The sequence below is a fragment of the Dendrobium catenatum genome, unplaced genomic scaffold, assembly GCF_001605985.2.
Source record: "Dendrobium catenatum unplaced genomic scaffold, ASM160598v2 fragScaff_scaffold_665, whole genome shotgun sequence".
Lineage (NCBI taxonomy): Eukaryota > Viridiplantae > Streptophyta > Magnoliopsida > Asparagales > Orchidaceae > Dendrobium > Dendrobium catenatum.
This window is the reverse complement of record NW_021319127.1, coordinates 416235-424442: the sequence shown is the minus strand read 5'-3', so window position 1 is coordinate 424442 and position 8208 is coordinate 416235.

Below are 8208 nucleotides of genomic sequence, written 5' to 3'. Positions count from 1 at the left end.
CCACCCAGTAGAGTGTAATATCGATGATCTACTCATAAAAGTCTTGAAAGATATTATTATTTTTAGACTAAGAATTATTTTCCATAGATTTCATCATATAACTTAAAAAGAATACTTAGAGTGTGCATTTGGCCTCACTTTAGGGATTTCTAGGTTTCTGATTTGACACCATGGAATTAAAATTGATCTGAATAAAATTAAAGTAATAATAGAAATGCCACCACTAAAAGCCTTACCCAACTGAGATCTTTCCAAGGTCAATTACCTAACTTAGAAAATTAATATCAAACCTTTTAGGAAAGTTAGAATTAGTATAATATTCATTACAGCAGATAAACATGTGATGTATTACTCATACCATATTTGGAACCTTGTATGAATAATAAAGTTAAGTAAAAAGTACTAATAAGTGGCTTTATTTATATGGAATTAAAGAGAACAAAATCTTTGAAGATTCTCAACTTGTGATTAATCAAGTGGTTGGAATTTACAAAGTATTAAAAGATGTTTTGATTCCTTACCACCAGTACATGAAGCATTTTCTAGAACGAATTCCAAATGTGACGTTATACATAATTTGCTGTGTAAAGAACTCTATCGTGGATGCTCTTGCTAAGTTAGCTAAAGCCCTAGCATATTCTAAGGAATATTCAATTCAGATAGAAGTGCAAGGCTGACAAGTTTTTTCTCTTGTAGACTTTGTTATATAAATAGAAAATCCCCAATTGAGGTGAAAATTATTTTAGCAGTAGATGATGAAGTGGTAGATTGAAGAAAAACTGTCATCGAATACTTATAAGAAAATAAGCTCTCATAATAAATCAATGACAAATCAGATTAAAAGATGATCATTATCCTACACTCTGGTTAACGACACCTTATAGAAAATATCCTTTTATCATATGTGGTTACATTATCTAAATAAATCAGAAGCACATAAGATCGTAAAAGAAGTACATACTGTATTGTGTGGTGCACATATATCCAAGCCAAAAATAAAAATACAAATAAAATGAATGGGATATTACTAACCATTGATGATAAATGACAGCATTTATGTTGCACATCGTTGTCATCAGTGTTAGCTGCATTGTGTAGTTCTGCATCAGCCACCAAATGTCTTATATTCAACTATTATGTCATGACTATTTGAAAGTTGGGGCATGGACATTGTCGGTCTGATAGATCCTCCGTCATCTAAAGGTCACAAATTCATATTAGCAGCTACAAAGTACTTCTCAAATTAGATAGAAGTGGTTCATTTTAAACAAGTTTAAGCACATCTAGTTCTAAAGTTTTTCAAAGAAAATTTTGTGTATTGATTTGGTGTTCCTCGTTCGATTATCTCAGATAATGATCCTTCAATTAGAAGCACTAAAATCAACAGTTTTGCAAGATCTCACAACATCGATTGGAGATACTTTACCATCTATTACCATACAGTAATGGATTAGTAAAGGCCTTCAATAAATCTTATTTTTAGATATTAAAGAAGACCTTAAATAATAATAAGCATCACTCGAGGGTACTTATGAGTGACCCCACCTCGCAGTAGGCGTCGCACCAGGGTCTCATCCCAACACGCACAATAAAGGCGTGTATGGGCCGTTTTTCTGTCCGCCATGAACATTTAAGTAGGGCTTTAGGTGATTACCCGCCTCGTTTAGGCGTCGCATGAGGGTTCCATCTCACCACGTGAAATAAAGGCGTGTAAAGGTAGTTTTTCGGTGCGCCATGAACTTCGAGGGTGAGAATCCGAGTTTTAGAAAATTTATTCCTTAGCAAACCACGTCGTCGATGTGGAGGGCTCCAAGATGAAAGTGCACAAAGCTATATTTTCATCTTCTTCTTCTTCTTCTTCTTCTTTTTTTAAACCCTTTTTTTTTTTTTTTTTTCTTTTTTTTTTATTTTTGAAAAATCCATTCTTTTTTTTTCACAATAATGATAAATAATAATAATAAAACTAATACTACAAATTAACAATGTTGATAGTATTAATAATGCAAAATCTATGCTAATAACAGGAAATAGAAATAAAACAAAATAGAATATAAGATGAAAAAGTTTGTTGTTTGGATGTAGGCTTGGGTCGAATGGAATGAATCAGGTTTGAGTGTATGATTTGGGCTTAAGTGTGAGTGGGATGGGCCTCTTTTTGTTTAGTGAACTAGTTACAGATTTTCCAAGAAGATGAAGTATGTGTTGGGTTACAAGAGCTCTGTTGGGTAGATGGGCTTTTAATGGAATGGGCTGCTTATGTGAAGTGGATTAGAGGATAAATATTCTATGGATCTTAGTGCGCTGTTGTTGTGGTGGAATGATTAGGAAAAGTAGTACTAGGTAGATAGATAATGGGCCTATATGACAATTTGGTGAATGATACTCTGTATTGGGATGATGGAAAAGGACATTTACATTGATGAAAGCTGCTATGGATAGAACTATTTTTTTTTTTTGGGAAAATTTGGGGCAAAAGCCCATATATTTAAACCAAAATGATTTCAAGTAAAAAAACCCGCAAACAGCCTCCAGGATTACAAGGAAAAGGGAACACAACAAAAAAATCATCACAGGAAGAGATACAAAATAAGTCCCAGAAAGGCTCAGAATTACAGAAAGGTAAAGGAAATTGCCAAAACCAGCTGAAAACATAGTTCAGCACCAGAGAGATCTTCCCGGTTGCCTACGAAATACCACAAAAGAGTGATCCACAAAATGATTGTCCAGAGAGATAAGCAGACACCCAAGGAAAACGGAGGCCGTCCAGGGAAGAGTACCATATCATCATCGCCTAGGGACCTCAAAATTCTCTGCCTGATGGTATTATCTCCAGAAAAAATAGTTGGGGTAGGAATTCTGAAGCTTATCAAAATGCTTCCATTTAGAAACTTTAGCATAGATTGCCATGGAAATTTTATGGCAAAGAGAGTGAATTGTACTATGTTTACCACCATATCTTCTATCATTTCTCTCCCTCCATAGAAAATACAACAAACAACAAATGACAAAGTAACAGAAATTTCTTTTAGCTCCCTCAATTTCTTGTAATCCTCAAAAAAATCAAACAACTGCATCATATTAGGCCATAAAAGAAAACCTCTCACTTCATGTAAAAAGTTATGTAATATGATGAAAGAGACCGGACATTGAAAAAATAGGTGAGATGATGACTCATCTTCATTCTGACATAAGTAACATATTGGGTTAATTTGAATCCTCCTAGAAGCTAAAATGTCAGCAGTTTTCAGCCCCACATTAATTGCTAACCAAGTGTAAGAAGAGTAGCGTATGGCAAAATGCTTATGCCATATATATTTATACCAAGGCACTTTAAAAATATTCTCAAAGAATTTTCTTTCAAAAGTTTTAAAACAAGGGACTCCTTTCCCAGACCAGGAGAGCACATTGTCGTCATCTTGAATAGGGATGGATAGAAAAAGCTGATGCATATGACTAGGAATAGTAGACAGTTCCCAGCAGCCATTACAAATCAAATTACTTACCACCAGAGAATTCGGCAAACCCTGCAGGTTTAACACAACCATAGATTGCCCCTTCACCCACGGATCCCATTTCAAAGAAAGGGAGCAATCCATATTAGTAACATTAAATTTCAGAGAGTTTTTAATAGAAGAGGCAGTAGAGAAAATATGTTTCCAGAAGTGAGAAGCTCTGGTAATGGGAGGTTTAAAAGGGGATTCAAATTTGCTTTTATACCAGCTATTGAGAGGTGATTTAAAAGAGTAGAATCTCCACAGAAAAGTGCAAGCAAACCCATAATACATGGACTTAATGTCAGGTATACCAAGTCCCCCATAATAGTAAGGCAGACTAGTTTTCCTCCAAGAAATCAAGTGTAACTTCTTATCAGTAATAGACCCATGCTATAAAAATCTTGCACACATTCTATCAATGAGTTTACAACCAGCCTTGGGAATGATAGCTCCACGAATCTAATAAGCAATCGAATTAGCAATCGTAAATTTCAAATATTGAATCCTACCTGCAAAAGACAAGATTTTGACTTTTCAACTAGCAAGTAGAGTAGAAATTTTACTCAGTAGTGGTTGGAAGTGAGAAATAGCGAGTTTTTTAGAAGAGATGGGCAGTCCGAGGTATTTGATAACATTTTCAACACAGGTAAATTGCAGGAGATTCAAAATGTTTGTAGTAACTTGGTTTTCATGAGAAAAGATTATAGAGCATTTATCCCTATTAATATAGAGACCCGAAGAATCACCAAAGACAGAGATAACTATGGATAGAACTGTGGCTTGTGAGAGCTTTCGGCTATGGCTTTGGGAATATCATCAGGTATCTAACTTAAATAGGCTAGTTGGAAGTTCATTTGAAGGTGCAAACGAGTGGAGCGAGGAAGGCCAGCTTCTTGGAGTCTGGGTTGCACTTCTTGCTGTAGGAAACAACAAGAAAGTTGAAATTTCAGTCTTCTGATCATTGTGGATAGCAGCCAAGGAAAGAAGAAAAGAATTATGGGAGGAGGAGATTCTCGACTGAGATGTGGAGAAAGCAGAGAGACTCTTTGGGCTGTACAGCATGAGGGAAGGGTCATGGATTTCACGTGTGGCTTGGAGTCGAGAGCAGGGAAGAGGTTTGAGGGCCTTTCGATTTGGCCGTGGGTTAGTGAGCAGAGGTTGGGAAGTTTGAGATGACAAGCAAGGGCTGAATCTGAAGCTTGAAAGGCTTGGATGAGTCTGACATTTAATGATGAGAGTGGGACCAGAGGCGGAGGGAAAGGGGGGGGGGGGGGCAGAAGGGGCACGTGCCCCCCCTTAAAAAAATTCAGATGAGGCGTAGTGTGCAGTTTGCAAAGAGTCTTTTGAGACAGGGGAGGTGGCCAAGCAGCTTCCTTGCAAGCATGTATTCGACAAGGACTGCATTTGCCATGGCTTGGAACTCCACAACTCTTGTCCAGTTTGCCGGTATGAGCTCCCAACGAGTGATCATGACTATGAGCAGTGAAAGAGTGATAGGAATGAAGCGCCAACGTCGGCTGTGGAGATGGAGATTGCAGGTTCTGGTGGTTCGAGTGGGACACCTGCGGGATTTGAGGAGCAGAATGCCAATGGGCAACGATCAAACCCGGTGGAGCAGAGGTTTAGGATATCGCTACTTGGCCATTCAGGGGATTAAGGTCTCAAGCTGATGCCAACAGTGCAGGGGATTCGCAAGGTAGTGTGAGTGGGAATGATGAAACTTAGGGTAGCCAAGGAGCTTCTGGGCCGGAGAACAAACCATGAGACTTGGATTAAGAAGTTTTAAGGTAAGGTTGTTGGGAAGTGATTGTTGTTTTTCTTTGCTAGCAGTTTCTTCTCTTTTGCAGTAGGCCATGGCCATAGTTGCATTTGGGTTCATGTTTTAGAATCCAAAGTACATTCTTGCCTATTGAAATGCACTATTACCTTTATTGCTGTTAAACTAGTTAAGTTATTTACCTGTTTGAATATTAAGGATGAAATTGGGTTAGAACTAACTTTTTGTCAGGTTCAGTATGCCTGATCAGTAAATGTTTTGAAATTCGTGGTTATATTTTCTAGGTTATTTACTAATGTATTATTCCATAACAACATTTTCAACTTCCACAATTAACAAAGATTGAGGTTTCTGTCTATGCTCACTTTTTGACTCTTTTAGAAGATTCTGGTTGTAGAGAATGGAGATTCATTAGATGCTAATGCAGTTAATAAAATGCATGGTATGACAAATGTAACTCAAAGAAATTGGTTGTTTTTCAAAAAAAAAAAAAGTCGCAACCGGAAATATTTTAATGTATTTTAACTTTCAGATGAGAGTACAAACATAAATATTTTAATTTAGGCCCTCCCTAAATAAAATTTCTGGCTTCGCCACTGAGTGGGACAGAGATCGAGAGTGTGATTTCTGCAGGAATCGTGGAGATGATGCCAACAACGCTATTTGCTGACGGCTACAGGATTTCTATGGGATTTTTGGCAGAACCTCAGCGGGATTTCAGCACAGGTATGCTGTATTTTTTTTTTCTTTTGGATTTGATCCGGGTGTCTACATTGACATAAAAAAAATCAAATTTAATTAACCCTTCATTAAGGGTTGAACTTCAATAAATTTTAATAAAATATTAATAAAATAAATTTATTAAAATTAACCCTTCATTAAGGGTTGACTATTACAACTCAAACTCTTAAATATAGATATATTATTTGTTTTGGCCAAAGGGCCGCACAGTCTTGTCATGTTGGTGTAACATCCTGAAAGGTCACCCATCCCAGGGTTCTTCAAAATGAGCACGCTTAACTACAAAGTTTCTTAATGAAATTTTAATCTTTATACTAAAAGGTGCCACGATGTTTAAGAGTTAAGCATCTTTTAACTTATGGGGTTTCACAATCTCCCCCACTTAAGTAACTGAAATCCTCATCAATATGTTTAAGATAAAATCATCCACTAGGCATATAGCATTCCAAAGGTAGCCCATACAATTTCATGCGGTGACTGACTCCACTTTGCACTTTCTCCCATACAGAGTTCAAGAGGTGGCTCCTATAGCGTAGCACTTTGTTTTATAAGGCACTTAATTTCCATCTTTTGGCTTGTGTATTTCTCTTATATTATTTGTAATAGCCCAAACTCTTAAATATTCAGATATTTTCCATTTTGTCCTAAGGGCCTCACTGTTTTATCCTTTCGGTGTAACTTTTCAGGAGGTTAACCATCCTAGGATTTTTTTGAGATGAGCACGCTTAACTATGGAGTTTCTTTATGAAATTCCAATCATTATACCAAAAGACTAATGCATTAACTTTATTCAAAAAATTTGTGTTCAAAGAATTCTATTTTTTGAATTCTGTTTTTTTTTTTTTATATGTGTTAAACATTATTAATAGAGGAAAACAAAATAATCATTTGTAATAATATTACCTCTTCCATGCCTTTAACTTCCACTCAATTTTTAAGTTTAAATATATAAGAGAATATAAAGGAACTATGCTCAATAATTTTGAAAATTCAATTGGAAAATTAAAAGAAAATAAAACTATACATCATGCATAAACTTACATTTCAAAATGACATTTGGTATATCTATAAAAAATGTCATAATCAACACAACTTTCAGGAAAAAAATTAATTTAAAAACTTTTGAGATTAAATTTATAATCATATAAACTTTGATTTCAATAAACTTATAGTTGAATTGAACATTTTGATAAGATGAACCCAACGATACCAAAAGCGACTTAATCTAAGTTAAATGGAATCTAATCAAATGCTTGAAGCATATTTGAAAACTTCATATCGATATTAATTAAATGACTAAATGATATTCAAATTTTATATGATTATAGTTGAATCGAGCGGCTTGATGATAAAAATCTAACAAGCCGGTGATTTACTTGAGTTTGACATCATTAAGCCTCTTATATGCTAAATAAACACTATATATTTAAGAGAATCAATATGTACTGAACGATGGAGTATTTTGGATTCTAGTTCAAATTATCAAAATTCTAATTCCTTAAATCCTATAAATAAAACCCTATTCTCCACATGAAAGGAGGAAAGGAAGAGTATATAAAACTAAAAAAAAGGAAGAGTATATAGAACTAAAGAGCTTTCTTGCATTTTTCTATCTATCCTCACCAAAGATCAGGTCTAATTATCACCATCAACAATCACCAACATCTATAGCCATCCATGACCACCACTCGCAATCACCGCCATTGTCTCTAGACTTTTGACAAATTTAATTTTGTTGTTGGGTTATTAGTTGTTCTTCTATAAACATCTAACTTTTGTAATCTTTATATATGAAATTATTCTATGTTATTGGGTATTAGCTATTTATCTACGTACACTTGATTTTTATAGGCCCTTGTTGGCATGTAATTGCAAACCACCGGATATGTCTCATGACTCAATCGTTCCCCATGACTCATCCACGGCTCAACTGTCAGCAAGCTTTGCTCACACACACACGCTTACCCATGACCTATAACTGATGGAAAAATGACTCCCCACGAGCTCCTCTAGGACACAAAAAGGACTCCTCTATCATTCAGAGAGGCACATAGAGAAAGAAGAAGTTTAATTTTGAAAGACTCACCTCAGACGAACGAAGCCCAAGCCGCACGTGACTACCGATCAACCACTTTCACCAGTGTCCTAGCTGACTGCCGCCAACCTTCACTGCCTGCTCTGGCCAAAATCTAACCA